Source organism: Anser cygnoides, chromosome 4 (genome assembly GCF_040182565.1).
Source record: "Anser cygnoides isolate HZ-2024a breed goose chromosome 4, Taihu_goose_T2T_genome, whole genome shotgun sequence".
Lineage (NCBI taxonomy): Eukaryota > Metazoa > Chordata > Aves > Anseriformes > Anatidae > Anser > Anser cygnoides.
This window is the reverse complement of record NC_089876.1, coordinates 65,047,327-65,065,046: the sequence shown is the minus strand read 5'-3', so window position 1 is coordinate 65,065,046 and position 17,720 is coordinate 65,047,327. Positions and strand designations below refer to the sequence as shown.

The 17,720-nt window shown below is 45.6% G+C and overlaps 1 long non-coding RNA gene across 1 annotated transcript in view; it reads right to left on the bottom strand.

The window, feature by feature from the left end:
• The window catches only part of LOC106043994 (uncharacterized), a 30,363-nt gene that overhangs the window by 6,565 nt on the left and 6,078 nt on the right, over positions 1-17,720 (bottom strand). The window lies entirely within an intron of this gene.

Sequence of the window (17,720 nt, the reverse complement as noted above, 5' to 3'; positions counted from 1 at the left end):
GACTGTTGTGAAACAGGTTAGTTTTATCTTAGTGATTGTGTGTTGTTGCACTAGTTGGCCTAGGCCCTGCTGCTCCCCAAAGCAGGCCGAGTGATGCTGCTCCCAGCACGCCCAAAAACAGACCTGCACAAGGCTGTCTGACCAGGCCCCACATATATCTCCATGCTGAAAAGTCCCCCTTGCCACCCTCTCTGTACCTTCCCATAAAGCACTTTTAAAATGGTGAAAGAACTCCTTCTTCCCAGTGCTATCAGTGATGTGAAAAAACAAATACTTTATTATTTTTTTTTGACTGGAGGGGTGGAAAAAGAGGCTAGGCAGATGAATGAAAAGTAGATATACCAACAAAAAGAGACATACAAAAAGCTCCAAGTGCAAACCTAGGCTGTGCTGGATAACGTCCAGCTTTACAAGATATTGCAACCATACATCACAGAGCTGAGCTTACTTGCAGAAACAACATTTTTCTTGACAAGACTTGGTACTAGCAAATTTCCTGTGTATTTAAGGAAATGGACTACATTGAGGACAACCCTGTGGTCGCTTCACAGTGGTTTTAATCACGGACCTCCGAGCCCTCCATGCATAAAGATTATTCTCTTTTTCTGTGTGTGTCCTTCCACAAACCTTTGCTGAAGTGGGTTAAGAAGGTATTGCCCCATCCTTGTTAGTTCCAGGTTAGAATCTCCTGCCCACAAGGGAGCCTCTGATAAACAGCTCTATCCCTTCATAATCCCACTTTTTTGGTGCCAGGAAGAGGTTTTAACAGTTGGTGATGTGACTACTTTTAAAGACTAGTTTTAAAGGTTTTCAACACGAGCCTGAGCACTCCCTTAGCAAAGTGAGCGCTTTCCTTTGCCAGACACCATGTGAGTGATGCTGTGCCTCCCTAAAGAAGCTGGATGCCATCCCAGCCCACACCATGAGGCCGTAGTGGGGCAAGGAAGCCACAGTGGGGCAGTGAGGAGCGCTGGGGCACAGCTCCTGTGGCAGCAACACCCTATGGTGTCCTCAGAGAGGCCATTATGGGGTCCTGTGGCCGCCATTTTGGGGCTCAGTGGCCGCCATTTTGGGGCTCAGTGGCCGCCATTTTGGAGCCCGACAGATGCCATGTGGGGCTGGAAGCATCGAAGGGACAAACAGGGCGACGGTTGTAAGTCACGCCTTCTCCTCTCTCGCCCTTAGTTTCAACCCTGTTTTCTCACAGGTTGAGCACCAAAACAACTTTCCCGTGTGCTGAAATGCGTGCAGCTTGCGGGGAGCGCTGAGGAGAGCGAGGTTTGGGATGGGAAGCACTGGTGGTTTTTTTTAGCACTGCTCATCCTCACTGGGGGGGGGGCAGCCTCAGAATGACATTTAAAAAAAGAAAACCCATGCCTTCGTACTGTCTGCTAGCGTCTTTCAGGAGCAACATCAGCCTGGCATGAGGTGCCCCTCCCAACATTTTCTTTGTGGTGATTGAAAATTAACATTTCTGCTTGGTGCAGCCACCTGATGTCAAGGTCTGCCATGCCCCCCACACCGTGGGGTATGTTTCCCCATGTAGTAAGTGGGTGCAGATGGGGCAAAATCGTGCCAAAAAGGCTTCACCCCATTACTTTGCCAAGCAATTTTATTTTTTTTTTCCCTCTGATCCCTTTGCAGAAAAGCCACCACATGTGCTGTCTAGGAACCTTCACGGAGCACAGAGCAGAGGTGGACTTCGCAGTATGACCCCAAATTAATCCCAGGGATTACTGAGGTATGTTCCCCTTCTTGCTTCATAAACACCATCTGCTAGAGGTCCCTCAAGGCTTTTTTGGCCTCCTGCAAGGGTGTCCTACCAGGTTGCACCCACACAGACTGGCACATTGGCTGAAACTAGTTTACCTTTACACATGGCAGTTTTCCACTCCATATTCATCATCCTTGCTGCAGCACCTGCCTACACCTTTATTCTGACTGGAAATTTAACTAGCATGGCAAGTAAATAGCATGGTTTTAATCATAGTGACTAAACTCTGTATGCTATTTTGTAGCCAAAATATATTTTTACATATTTAACTAATTTCTAATGCTGTTGTCTAGGGGAAAAAAAAAGTGGTTAATTGTAAGGAGAACTAGCATTTATTTCTGCACGACTGAAAACTTTCCAAATGCCTCTTCTGTTTTATAGTTTAAATGATCGATTAGTTACCTTTCTGTACCCTGAGGTATTATCTTAAAGGCTGGGTAGTGGCTAAGAGTTTTCATTGCTTTCTTGTTACCTATAAACACAAGTGTGGCAGAGCTGGGTCGTACAGTAATTGTGAGGCAACATCACTGTTGCATAAGGAATTAAAGTACAGAAAGGCAATGTCAGCCCCTCCTTTTGCACTAGGTATCGTGGTCAGTGACCTGCACAGCATGTGAACCATTTTACTGATGTAGTCACACATCTTTTATTGATAGGCTTTGGTTGAGAATAGGGGAAAGAAGGAATGTTTACCTCAGAGTCCAAATGCATATCAAACAGTCCTTGCAAAGAGCAGAGGCCCTGGCTGCCATTTCAGGGAAACAAAACTTTGCCAGTAACAAAACTCACGTTTCCAGGGAACCTCTGGTCTCTTAATGCAAGCTCACCTTAAAAAATACTGTGCATGGGACTAATGGCCTCAAATTACAGAGACAGAGAAAGTTCACAGCACCTTATTAATCTGCCATAGAAAGTACCCATCTAGACATAAAAGTCAGGCTATCTATTTCCTCACAGTAACCTTGAAGTAACTCAATGCCTTCTGCTTGATCCTCTTGTTATGTAGACATTTGGTAATCCCCTTTGGCCTTTTCTGTCTAAAAGTCAAAAGAAGGCTTCAGAATATTGAATGCCGGACTTCAGCTGCACCAGCAGATCTGTCTGAACTCTCCATGGGTGTACCCCTACCTGCCAGTCTCCTCGGTAAAACAAAATAGCTGAAGTCTGTTCCCCATGTGTCACACTGTGGGGGCCCTTCTGCCTTGAAAGGAGTGAAAGCTGAGCTGCTTCACTGCTTTTTACATGCCATCTAGCTAACTTGGCTGTACAATAAATGGGCCGCAGTAAAGTGAGGAACTCCCTAACCAGAAGGCTGTTCTTCTCACAAAAACATACTATGCAACGCAAAACAGTACAGCACCCCCAAATCATGCTTGTATGCTTTCCATTTCTACCATGTCACCTCTAATCCTAAAGTCAATTCTGATCTGAGTTTCAAGACTTTGCCAGAGCTCCACAAAGATATGCCTGTGCACATTTTTCATGGCAAGCCTGCAAGCCAGCCCAGTTAAGGATTTTGGGCCACTTTTCTTCTGTTTTAAATTTTGTCCTGTACTTCTCTTTAACTCAGAAACGATTATATTCACAGCACCCCCACCTCACATTCTTCACCTACAAAAGCGGCTGTTATTCCAAGCAAAGCAGCCTGGAAGTGAAATAGATACCTTTTCAATCAGTTGTTACCAACACTTTGCTACATAGTAACCTCTGTTAACTTGGGGTTTCCTCTGTCCAGGTGTAGGCATCCTGTGAATATGGTAACACATGCCATGTTTTTTCTGGGTGCCATTACATGGAAAAGTTCAAGGGTAGAGCAAGAAGGAGGTACATACCAAAGTGACACTAGCTACTGAGAAGTGACCTACAGCAAGTCATTCTAATATGCATCTATAACTGCTGATGAGAGATGAGAGACTTATATGTGCACTGAAAAAAGAAAAATGATTGTTTTGGAAAGTCATTTTTAGGGGCTCTCAGCCTGGTATGGCCTAACAGGGACTGTGAAGAGTAAATGAGTGACCCATGCTATCTCTCTCCTTGTGTGTGCCTGTCTGTCTCTCCCACAATTTTTATACACACACACATATATGCATGTGTGTACGTTTTAAGCACTAACATAAAAGTTTTGGGGAAATGCCAGTGGTGAACAGTGTGGGAAGGCGAAGGAGTCAGTGCTAGATCAAAGACCATATTAATGTGTGGTAATTACAAAATAACTGCAACAAGCAGAAAATCAGATGTCCTAGGTCAGCATGACATTACCAGTGAAAAAAAACGCAGGTCGGCCTAACAGGCAGGCGCAGAGGGAAAGGGGTGGTAAAGGGGACGTTCCCAAACGTGACAAGATTAAGCTGTCATCCCATATTCTGGACTGGGCCCAGAAAGGTTACGCTGACCCACTGGGTGCAGAGAAGAAGGAAGGTATTTTGAGGTGACTCCTTCAGCATCAGGGATGTATCTCCACAGCAGGGAAATGAGGTGCAGAACGTTTCTAAGCCTATCACAGAGAGAAGTAGTTATGGTCTCTAAGATGCCTGTAGTGGTGGCTGCTGGGCCACCAGACAACACACAGACATTGGACTTACAGGGTGTAAGAAATGCTCCTTCAGTATGGTACCACATGCACATCGTCAACAATTTGTTTTGGTTGTAAAGGAGTTGAAGTCTCATCTCCATCCTCAGGGAATACTGTGGCTCAATAAAATCACAGCTGTATGATGCATCATATCCTTTGCCTCTTTTAAGGAATGAAACCATATAGGTTTGGCAATACTATAGAAAAGTGTACCTGCTCTGAGTAGAGGTTTTCATTCATATTTCAGTTGGCTCTATTAAAATAATCTGTGGTACTTTCAACTGCTACTAAAATCTCTCAAAGAGGGGAAAACATACAGTCATTCTTACTGTTTCTGCTCTTCACACAAGAACAAACTTGCATGAAAACTGGAGTAGAGAACACAAACAACACCGACTTAAGAAGAATTTATCACTTTTTTTTTTTTTTGCTTTTCACAAGTATTTTCATTCTGAAATTAATTTATTACAAACAGGGATAAAATTCACAAGCCATCCTGTTCAGAAAATGTTGTTATAAGTATTTGAACAAGTATCAAGGGCCTTTTGATTAAATAGACAAGATCTGAGACACAATTACATTAAAAGACAAGCAAGCAAACCTGCTGATCCCAGTCACTCAGCTTGAAGAACAACCACTATGCAATATGAAATACAGAGCAAGGCTGAACTCCACAATATTCAAAGAACAGCAAAGCAAATCAAACACTGATGTCTCTAACAGAAGACAGAGGATTAGGTCCGGTGTTATGTGTTTCATGCATATTTAATCCATAGATTAGATTTTAAAATCAACTGTGGAAATCAGGAGAATCTACCAGGAAACTCAATATTTCAGGCTTCTCCTGCACGATGTTCATATATGTAAACTGAGGAAGCACTGCTATTCCCCAAAACTCACGCAAGAATGAAAAACACCCAACATATTTTAGATTATAGTCCCGCATGTTTGGTTTCCTACCCCTCCCCTCCAAGAGAAGCACAAGCAACATGAGGTTGTATTTGTGTAATGCATTGTACACAGTGTCCTGTGTTTGCTACAAAAGACAAACATTTTTGTCTTTTCCTTGCAATTGGCTTGTGATGGTCAAGTGGCTTCTCCCTATCCCCAATGTAACATTTGGAAATACAGAGTAGAGCAGCAGAGCCACGGAAGATGCACAGTTCAGCCACCATTAAATCGCTTGTGTAATCGCTTCCCTTGTGTGTATAACATTTTACCTCCTGACAAGTTTGCCAAGTGTCTGCATATCTGTGATTTGTGACTGCCTTGTGTGCACCAGCTGTAACGTACCCTGCTTGGAAGGAACGTACCCTGCTTGGAAACCACTCTTGGAATTGATCAATCAAATTCTCAGGTGCCATTTTCTTAATTTTACTGATATACAGACCACTTAACTGCTTCTTTCCTTTCTGCTGCAATTAGTGAACTGCCTGGCTTAGAAGAGTTACACAGTTTACAATGAAACGTCTTTTAAACGTATTGGTCTGGAATTGTGAAGTGCTACTATGCTCTCAAACAGCTGTCCTGATAATGGGAGCCTTAACAGAAGGGAAATCAGCAATCTAAACGAGAAGGGAAATCCTTATATTCCTTGAGGAAACTAAGAACAGAGGTGTGCCTCTCTTTTTCCTAAGAAAAGGGTGCCCATACATATCTGTGTGGTGTTGTACACACTTGTTACTGGCTGAGCAATGGCAACACAGAAACAGAAAGCGGATGTTTCCCACTGCTATGCCTGCAGTGGTCAAATCCATGAGATCATAGACAAATACATAACTGTGGGATATTGTCCTGTGTACTTCATCAGAGATTTTTTAAGCCCTGAAAACATGGAAACCCTTTCACTTCCCATCTCCTGCAGTTGTCATTCACTGTATTTCCTGAAACTGCACAGCTAAGTTAAAAAAATAACCTGTACTGTGTTTTTCCCATTTAAGCAACAAAGCAGCAGGCTGTGCAGACCCACTGTGGATCCTGGGGGGTGTCTAAATGCCCTAACACCACAGAGCAGCTCTTACTACTGACTGTGGGCTGCCTGATCCCCAAAGACACTCCTCAGAGCCCAGCACCAACAGCTCAACCCAAGGACCGAGGGAGATGGAAATGACATGGGAGAGAGATAAGACTTTGAACAGGAAAGACGTGGAGGATTGGTAGCTGTCAGTAGTATCCTCTCAGCCATTGCTGAGATCTCCTGTGCTGTGCTGAGCCCTTCTGGGGATCTCACCCACAAAGCCTACTTTTTCTGTTCAGGCTTTGACAGCTCCTGTTGTTTCATGTCTGCATTTCCCTTGCATCACAAGAACCATTCAAGCAAACTTCAGAGCTATGCTTTTCAGCTGGTCATCAGGTGATTGTTTATAAACGTAGCAGAAATCTGAACAGAGTTGATGTGCATCATCTTGGTTGCAATCACGGAGACGTGGTGGGACCGCTCCCACGACTGGAGTGCTGCAATGCCTGGCTATCGGCTCTTCAGGAGGGACAGGCAGCACAGAGGGGGTGGTGGCGTGGCTCTCTACATTAGAGAATCTTTTGATGTTGTGGAACTCCAGGCTGGGAATGATAAGGTTGAATCCCTGTGGGTTAGGATCCGCAGGAAGGCTGGCAAGGCTAGCATCCTGGTCGGGGTCTGTTATAGACTGCCGAACCAGGATGAGGAGACGGATGAGGAGTTTTATAGGCAACTGACAGAAGTTGCAAAATCGTCGGCGCTTGTCCTCGTGGGGGACTTCAACTTCCCGGACATATCCTGGAAACACAACACGGCACAGAGAAAGCAGTCTAGGAGGTTTCTGGAGAGCGTGGGAGATAGCTTCCTGACGCAGCTGGTCAGTGAACCTACCAGGGGTGGTGCCCCGCTAGACCTTCTCTTCACAAACAGAGAAGGACTGGTGGGAGATGTGGTGGTCGGAAGCTGTCTGGGGCAGAGTGACCACGAAATGGTAGAGTTCTCTATTCTTGGCGAGGCCAGGAAGGGGACCAGTAAAACTGCTGTACTGGACTTCCGGAGGGCTGACTTTGAGCTGCTCAGGACGCTGGTTGGCCGAGTCCCTTGGGAGGCGGTTCTGAAGGGCAGAGGAGTCCAGGAAGGCTGGGCGCTCCTCAAGAAGGAAATCGTGATGGCACAGGAGCGGTCCGTCCCCACGTGCCCAAAGACGAGCCGGCGTGGAAGACCACCGGCCTGGCTCAACAGAGAGTTGCGGCTTGTGCTTAGCAGAAAAAAGAGGGTTTATAATCTTTGGAAAAAAGGGCGGGCCACTGAGGAGGACTACAAGGATGTAGCGAGGCTGTGCAGGGAGAAAATGAGAAAGGCCAAAGCTCATCTGGAGCTCAACCTGGCTACTACCATTAAAGACAACAAAAAATCCTTTTACAAATATATCAACGCGAAACGGAGGACTAAGGAGAATCTCCATCCTTTACTGGATGCGAGGGGAAACCTAGTTACTAAGGATGAGGAAAAGGCTGAGGTGCTTAATGCCGCCTTTGCCTCAGTCTTTAGCGGCAATACCAGTTGTTCTCTGGATACCCAGTGCCCTGAGCCGGTGGAAGGGGATGGGGAGCAGGATGTGGCCTTCGCTATCCATGAGGAAATGGTTGGCGACCTGCTACGGAGCTTGGATGTGCGCAAGTCGATGGGGCCAGATGGGATGCACCCGAGGGTACTGAAAGAACTGGCGCAGGAGCTGGCCGAGCCGCTTTCCATCATTTATCGGCAGTCCTGGCTATCGGGGGAGGTCCCAGTTGACTGGCAGCTAGCCAATGTGACGCCCATCTATAAGAAGGGCCGCAGGGCAGACCCGGGGAACTATAGGCCTGTCAGTTTGACCTCAGTGCCAGGAAAGCTCATGGAGCAGATTATCTTGAGGGTCATCACGCGGCACTTGCAGGGCGAGCAGGCGATCAGGCCCAGTCAGCATGGGTTTATGAAAGGCAGGTCCTGCTTGACGAACCTGATCTCCTTCTATGACCAAGTGACGCGCTTGGTGGATGGGGGAAAGGCTGTGGATGTGGTTTACCTTGACCTCAGTAAGGCTTTTGACACCATTCCCCACAACATTCTCCTCAAGAAACTGGCTGCTCGGGGCTTGGACTGGCGTACGCTTCGCTGGGTTAGAAACTGGCTGGATAGCTGGGCCCAGAGAGTTGTGGTGAATGGAGTCAAATCTGGTTGGAGGCTGGTCACTAGTGGTGTCCCCCAGGGCTCGGTACTGGGGCCGGTCCTCTTTAATATCTTTATCGATGATCTGGATGAGGGCGTCCAGTGCACCCTCAGTAAGTTTGCAGATGACACCAAGCTAAGTGCGTGTGTCGATCTGCTCGAGGGCAGGAAGGCTCTGCAGGAGGATCTGGATAGGCTGGACCGATGGGCTGAGGTCAACTGTATGAAGTTCAACAAGGCCAAGTGCCGGGTCCTGCACCTGGGGCGCAACAACCCCAAGCAGAGCTACAGGCTGGGAGATGAGTGGCTGGAAGCTGCCTGGCCGAGAAGGACCTGGGAGTATTGGTTGATAGTCAGCTGAATATGAGCCAGCAGTGTGCCCAGGTGGCCAAGAAGGCCAACAGCATCCTGGCTTGTATCAGAAACAGTGTGGCCAGCAGGACTAGGGAAGTGATTGTGCCCCTGTACTCGGCTCTGGTGAGGCCGCACCTTGAGTACTGTGTTCAGTTTTGGGCCCCTCGCTACAGGAAGGACATGGACGTGCTCGAGCGAGTCCAGAGAAGGGCGACCAAGCTGGTGAGGGGTCTGGAGAACAAGTCTTATGAGGAGCGGCTGAGGGAGCTGGGCTTGTTCAGCCTGGAGAAGAGGAGGCTCAGGGGCGACCTTATCGCTCTCTGCAGTTACCTTAAAGGAGGCTGTAGAGAGGTGGGGGTTGGTCTGTTCTCCCACGTGCCTGGTGACAGGACGAGGGGGAATGGGTGAAAGTTGCAACAGGGGAGTTTTAGGTTGGATGTTAGGAAGAACTTCTTTACCAAAAGGGTTATTAAGCATTGGAACAGGCTGCCCAGGGAGGTGGTGGAGTCACCATCCCTGGAGGTCTTTAAAAGACGTTTAGATGTAGAGCTTAGTGATATGGTTTAGTGGAGTACTTAGTGTTAGGTCGGACGTTGGACTCGATGTTCTTGAGGTCTCTTCCAACCTAGAAATCTGTGATACTGTGATCTGCTACCTGTATTGGATTTCTGTGCCGTTTGTAGGAGGCCAAGTTTTCAGATGCAGGACATAAGTCAGAAGCAAGAAAAATTACCCACCAAAAGTTCTTCTGTGACAGAGAAGTACCTCTGGGAAGAAACCCAGTTTAAGACAAAAGATAGCACAATTACCAGCATATCCTGTAAGACTTTCGAGTAGATTGTTTTGAAGACTATTTCATTTCAAGCACTATGAGTTTGGGGAATTGACCATCCCATCCCGGTAAGATGTTGTCATTAAGTGTGGTAGAAAAATGTTTTTTTGTTTTGTTTTTTTACTCAGAAGTATGGAGCGCACTGGGCCATGATGGCCCATACACTGACCTCAGGAGGAATCCTACTAGAGAGACAAAATACCTGACACACCAAAAGCAGCTCCTAAATATAGAGGAACCTTTCAAAAGATAGCAAGCCCCATTAAAATACCTCAGACCCTTCTACCACCAAATCATGCAGCTGGTCCTGACCAGCTCTCAGTGGTGGTGAACTATATCTTCATCTACTTATTGCCTTCACTCATGCACTCTCCACATGGCATTGGGCATTGCCCAGGACACAGGGCCACTGCCATGGAGATAGGGTGACAACAAAAATGAAAACACAAGGGTCACAGCAAGTGACTTCGGACTGGAAGCAGCTGCAAGCCTCCACCTAGGTTACTGCAATCTGTACCTTCAGGCACCACGACTCCTGCCTGGAGCAGAGCTGTCGCCACGCTAGCCTGAACATACACACCTTTTTCTTCCAGCCAGGGACTTTCTACAACGTTCTCCAGTCATTTCTTGCAACACAAGTTAGTGTTTAACAGGCCGAAGTCTAGCCTTACAGTGGCAGGCAAAAAGGTCACTGAACTGGCTTCACTAGGAAAAAATAATGCAAGAGCCAGCCTTTCACTTAGATGTGCTGAAGTGGAGTGGGATGTTTAATTTTAAAAAGCGGTGAGAAATCTCTCAAGCTTTCAGTTTATCGTGGACACTTGCCACAGAGAGAAAATACTGTCATTGTGACCGACTGTGAATAGCCAAAATAGTGTAAGGATGAGGAATGAAGGAAGAAAGATTGAGAACAAGTCCCTCGGTGCCAGATATCAGACTTCCTAGTTTGTTTGTTTTTTGTTTCTTTTGTTTCCTTCAGAGAAATATCCCCACACAGTGGTCCCGTCATTACGTGCCATCACAAAATACCCAAGACCTCATTGCCTGTCTTACTGAGTGGATTTTCACCTTGTATAAAATAAGCTTCTCTCTCTCTCTCTTTGAGGTTGTGCTTGCAAGAGGATTAATTTTTTTTTTTTTGAAATGCTGGGGTATTAGAAATTAGAAATTAACTTCTCTGCTGAAACCAGACAGGCTGGCAGACACACATCTGTTCTTAACAAAAGGAGAGGAGGATGCGAGGGAGATCCTTCATACAGTCAGTGCTGAATTGCGCTAGTGTATTAGAGGCACGTACTGAAAAGCTGAAAAGGCCACATTTCCTCTTGAAGTGTGCTGACAGCTCTGTTTTTATGAACCTTGTTTAGGAGAGGTTTTTTTTTGTTTATTTGATTGTTTTTGCATTTAAACCGAACATATTTCAAATCCTCTGAAGTCCCTGTAAAGCATAAGAGCTTCCTCAAGTTAGAACGGTTAACCTAAGTAAATTATGCTTGCACGAGGCTTCCAATACCATAACTAGCCATAAAAAACAACAAAACAAAACAGCAACTATAAAAGCAGGGAAACATGGAAATGGTCCCTTCATGCAGCATTTCACTGGCAGAAAGCCCTTGTAGTGCCTCTGCTGTTAGGGGAAGCAGAGCCTCAGCTCCATCCAGAGACCCAGCCCAGCAGCTGCCTTTGCAGCCTGCTTGGGCAGACACCAAACACATGCTATTTCAGCCCAACATGGGAAGCAAGTTCCAACATCCAGGCTTTCTTGCAGGGCACATCTCTGCCAGCACCTCTGTCCCGTGTCCCGCCCCCCGCCTGCTCTCATGTCCCATGTCCTTCCCGAGGAAGAGAGTTCAGGTCAACTTAAAAAGACAGATTCCCAAATTCATCCCTGAATCCAGTAAGACACTCATCTTTGAGGCATTATGAATAGTGTGCTCTGATGACATCTGGGGATGTACACACATCCCTGGCAATTGTTGGCCTATGAAACCTTACACATCAGCCCTCTAGCAGAACTTAATTCAAGGTGCTAATCTAGCAGATCTTTAAGTTCTTCACTCTTTCTCTTTTTTCCTAACAGCACCTTTCAGTCCTTCTTCCTGCTGTGATGCTTCACCCCTTGCCATTATTTTCTTTTTGTACATTTTCTACCATTCCCAGGCGTGCATAGGTGAGGGAGGGGACCACTTTTTGCATTATTTTGAGTTTCCATACACTGCTGGAAGGGCTAAGTGCCTTCTGGTGCTCCTTTTCTTCACATTTTGTTTTTCCCTGGAGGAAAGTGTCATTCTTGGCTGGTTGGAAGGGACGCAGGAATGACAGCATAGAGCCAATATCCCCTTACCTGAAACAAACACGTTTTCATGCAACATGTGTACAAAGTCCTTGTGGTCCTGCCCAGACAAGTTTTCCACTGAAACACTGATGGTGAGGCAGGCAGGAGCATGCAAAATACTCATTCACCAATTTAGGCATCCCATGGCCAGCAAAAGGAGTTCAGAGACACTGAACAGTTCAGTCAACCCTTAAATCACCTAAGACCCTTATCTGTGAGGTGACAGGTGCCATATTTCTTAGTGTGTCATTTTGCATTTTAAATCCTTTCTGTTTATTCTGCACTTCAAACTTGCATGTGACTGGGTCAGCAGAGAGGAATGGGATCCTGTTAACCATTTGTCTGCAAATGCGTTTACCTCTCTCCTGAGAAAGCTGGGTTGATTGCCAAAGGCTAACTAGAAAGCATAAATACTGTATTTACTCATCATTTTCTAGGGCCAGGTTTCTTGATGTCAGCACCAAGGGTTTGAGAGGTCAAGATCTTATATCGTGGGTTTGTGCAGAGGTATGAAGATTCAAAATCACATGGAGGCTATTTTTGAGTGCCCTGCAACCCCTTCTGCATCATTTAATATGTAAAATGTTAGTGAGGTAAGAGCTGGACCACATTGACTCATGTGGCTAAAGCTAACACCTCCTGCTTTCACATCTGGAAAACCGCGAGGCCGAGTGCATTTTGTTTGTGCAAGGAGATCCATGTCCATCCTAACAACAACTTCTGGGCTTGCATGTGCAATTTAAATAATAAGCATATTCATGGAAACAGCTGAGAGCGCTGAAATACTGTTTCAGCCTGCCTGAGAAAAAGGGAATCAGGAGGCTGCATTCATGATGCAGCAACTGGGGAATTTCCAGCAGCAAAGCTTTCTGCCTTCATTGGCTTTGGGCTTACTTGGTGGTAAATCGGTAAAGTCAGGTGTATATATATATATACTCAGGGCTACTTTAAGGGGAGCCTAGTTCTCTAAAGGGCTTTTCTACACATGGTGACTCAGAATAAATAATCTAAATTAATTATGCCACAGCTGTAAAGTAGGTCAGAGATACTGAATGAAAACTCTGTAACAACATTCTCACTTCCTTAGAACAGACCTGACATTCGCTTGATTTACCAAGGACATAAGTGCACAACCAAATAAATAAAACCCGTGAACATGCAGGTTCCTGAAGCCTCAGTCTGAACAATCAGAAACATGACATAAGATAGATGTCAGTGGGGAGGGTGCTGGGAAGTGACTGTGTATTTGGCATCAGCAGTTTACAGCATCTATTTGTACCTGTGTTTGAGACCTGCCTCCAATGTTTGAGTCGAAGGTAAGTACCTGAAAACACACCCATTCTCCTTTACAGACGGTCTGAATTTGCAGGGAGGGGTGTTCTAACGTCTGCCAGAATGAATCCACCACACTCGGTATTCAAGGTTTTGGCTGGGTTTAGGAAAACATTTTGATTCTGTCTTCCAGTTGGCAGATCTCACAGGAGGCTTTCACATGCTTGACAAAGGTTTCAGCGGGGTCAGGCTGTGGATCATGAAAACTGTGACCCTGATGCTGCCTTTGGTCCTGATTCGGGAGCTGTGAAACCAGGGAGTAAACACTGCTCTGCCTGGCTTGCCTGTGCTAACAGCGATGTTGAAATGCCAGATTTGGAGAGAAGTCTTAAATGGGCAGGAAAAAAACGTAAACAAGAACAAGTCGTCTTTCTTTGCTGAACCTCCCCTGCTTACTAAGTGCTATTTATGGGTGAGGAAAATCGTGTAAAATCAGATAACAAAAAAAAGCAGTGGGTGAATCACCATGAGGAGTGCAGAGCCATGAAGATCCATCTTCAAGGATCAGGTTCGTGATGACAAAGTGCATCATTTGTCAGTTATTAGCACTGGTACAGTTTGCATGCTCTTAATTCTAATCTGTTCTCAAAGTAGACAATGTATTTACAAGGACAAGAACTTTCAAGTGATCTTTGTTCCTTACCCCTATGTAAGGGCTTACACAAACCTGCCTGCACACACTGGCTTTGGCTCTTGCAAAACAAGTATTCATCTCCAAGCTGCCACTGTTGCGTATGCAAACGCAGTGACTGCATAAGCAAAAGCAGTCATCCAAGCAAGGCATTGCCTTTGCTCCAGCATTTCAGACAGCACCAGAGCTATGCTGACGAAGAACCCTTGCTGTGTGTGAAATTGGAGGTTACTGTGCAGCCCCCTTGAAACACACCAAACTGCACGTGCACACAAAGAAAAATAGGTTGTTGAAATTTGGTTACTGAAGTTTGCAGTGAGAACCTGAGACTTTTAGCTGGTACAAGTCAGAATAGCTTCACCAAAATCAGGAGGACTATGGTAACTATTTTTGGTCTTTATAAGCCTCAGAGATAATTCAGAGAGCATGACTGGATGCTCTTTAAATATTGTTACTCATGTTTTTTGCTGAAGAATCAGGAATCTCTCAGAAATACATGACATAGACAGTTTCCAAAGAAATAAGCATAGAAAAGTTTGGCTCAAATCGCTTCTTCATTGGCCTTAGATCAGAGATGCTGATTTCTCTGCTACATTTCTTGCTGAGGACTAAATGGAAAGATGAAAGCTTAGGAGAAAATCTGTGAAAATAGCGATATAAACCAGGGCTGACTTACTGGTGTTGGTATCCAACATCCCAACAGAGACTAAAATCCAGTCTGTGGCCCTCCACATGCAATGGGGTTTCTCCCATATCTTCTGTGGAAGAAACTAATCAGACGAAAGGGCATATAAAATCAATGGAGAAACTATTTGCCACCAGCATTGGGTGAAGTCACTGAATAAAAGTTCACCTCCAGAGATCTCGGGACCAAAAGCTAATCTATGGCTCTGTGCAGCTAGCATTACAGCTGTGTAAGCAATGGCTGCTTACTTTTATGGTTGTGGTACTCAGTTCAGAATTACATCCACACTCTTCTAGGCACTGGTTAAACATACAGGAAGACATAATCTCTGTGTCAGTGTTTACAGTGCAAGTGGGTAAGGAGGAGACTATACAGATAACCTGTCAAGCACTGGTCAAAGGTGTCTGTTTTAATCTGGACTTTTTTTCCCCCACCCTCTCCACCAGTACTCATGCATCCACTCCGCCAGGCAATGCTACAACACAACAGGCTCCCTCGCAGCTGAGCAGAGCTGACCTCCGCATTGCATGGGCTGCTGGCACCGCTCTGTGCCTCTGCCTCCTCCTTGCCTTTCGCCTGTGTAAGTCATCACACCGAAAGCCCTCAAAATAACGTTGCCTCCCAGGCTGACAAAAGACAGCCATTCATTTCTGTGCCTAAGCTAGTTTCGCTCAGAAATGTTACATTAATTTTAAATACCTTCATCTGCTGCCTTCTGCAACATGCAGTACGTCAGGAACTGGTTTTAGCACTCTTGCATTTTACTTATCTGCAACCTGAACAGGCTCGCCTGGGCTGCTAAATGCAATTTATTTTAGAGTGCAGTGTTCAGTGCAGTTCCCCTCCCTGCACTAGAGCCTGTAGAGCATCCTGAAGATATTCGAGTGCTGACATAATTGCTTAAGTGATTTCCATAGGAAAAAAAAAAAATCTTGGCCTCCCATCTTTGACCATGACGATCTTGGATAGCAAATTTATTGAAGGACTTTATAATGCAAGTGCTCGGACTTGCTTGGCACTGAAACTCTGAACTCCTGCTGACCTGCTTGCAGGGCCTTGCACAGGATCAGAGGGTACTGGCTACACACGCAGCACTCTGCTCTTACTTTGTTGCAGATAAGGGACATTTACTTGTTGGCTGTGGTGGCATTATTGTACTTCATTTAGGATATTGAAGGCCAAAATGCGTTCCTCAATATTTCAACAGTGTTCATTCCTCCCTTCCCCTGGGCATCACTGGGTCTTTTGCTGGAACAGAAGAGAGTGCAACTGCTCCCTTCCCCATCTCTTGGCAGCATCATATACAGAAAGCGAATGCTCAGTAGCACAAGGACTGTTTTTATTTTGTGTTTGTATGGTCTCCATTGCAACGAAGTGCAGGCCTGTCATTTGGTGCCTGAGCACTATTCCTGCATATCAAACAGCCTGCAGAGCCTGGTGCAGGACTGCACAGCTGCCCTCTGCTGCCCACAGCCTACGCATGTACTGGCTTTTGGGTAGCCAAGACCTTGAAACCCTGCTAGAAATAGAGTGGGGCCACACTCTGACGCTGCCTTGTGTGCTTCCCAAACCTGCCCATGGGGACAGGCACCAAATGTCAAACCTGAGCCTGCCTGTGTCCAAAAACCTACAGACCAGCAGCAGCAGCACCTTGGGCAGGTCACAACAGGGAAAGAGCCTCATACCCTAAAGGATGCATGCAGTAATGTTTCATTATTGTTTTCAGGGAAAGAAGTGTGATAACTTCCTTTTGTGATCAAGGAACTTGTTAGTTCATCAGAGAAATAAATAACCCTTATAAAAGCATCAGTACTCAGTTGTAAAACATGCTTGGGAAGTGTGGCAGCACCTGGCAAGTATCTCTAACCTGGGATTTCACCTTGTTGCATTACAGCGGCAAAAAATTGACATTGAGACATCTGTTCAACCTACTCGTCACCACGTTCATTTCTGTTTTGTAGTGCTTTTTGTACTTGTTTTCCAGAAGAAATAACAGGTGTTTTTACCACTTCAGCTGGGGATGAAAGACTCAAATCTAATTCATATACTTTGTACTGCTGGCAAAATCTTTTACCTCTATCATACATCACTATATGTAGATAAATTTCTACTTCAGCTTCTTGCTCCTGGTGGTATCCAAGATCTCTTGTCACAAGATACTTGGCACAAATCACAATAATTATCACACATTTAGGTCCTGGCTAGACAGGGTCGTCATAAGAAATTATGAATGTGCTCTTAAAAGGTGTTTGGTTTCAGCCGTGGAGTGTTAGTAACCAGTTTGAGCTTACACTCCTTTCTTTCCCTGTGCTTTACATGGAATTGAGGCTGCTACAAGGAGGGGGCAATGAAAGCTGATACCCCTGCCAGGCCTTCGGAGGAGTCACTAAGCCCTGGCAGCCCAAGCTGACAGCACGCCCACAGCCCTGCAACCGAAACCACCTTTTGTCTCAGCCTTCACTAGTTTCAGCATCACATTTGTATCTGTCAAATTCAAGAGGCATGTGGTAACGGCTAAAGATTAGAGTGACCTTCTGTGTTTCCAAGAAAAAATTGGAGAAATAAGATAAAATAAGCAAAGAATGTTTCTTCTGTCTTGTGCGTGTTTCTAGGAAATGTGCTGGTGGATATAAAAAAATGATTGGTGCTTATTATCATTGCAATTCTGAGGGTGATAAGTGCGCACAGAAGTACCCCAAGGGAATTGTGAAAGCCTCAGCAAACTGGCAGAGAACAAAAAGACAACCCCGAAGTCTCTCTGGACCAGGCTGCATCACAAATCCTTTTACACTAATACCACAAAACTTCTGGCAAGGGTTTTACTGCAAATAACCGAAATACTTTTGGAGTAGGTGTCACTTCCTGCTGTGACATTACATCCTTTTGGCTCACAGACACTTCAGAAACCTGAAGTCCTGTCAGTAATCAGCAGCAGTAATCAGGCATGATTATATTTAGATGTTTGCTATTCTCACTCCTGAAAACGGACCTGCTCCAGTCCCTCACCCTGAACCACTAGAGTTACCATGGGACC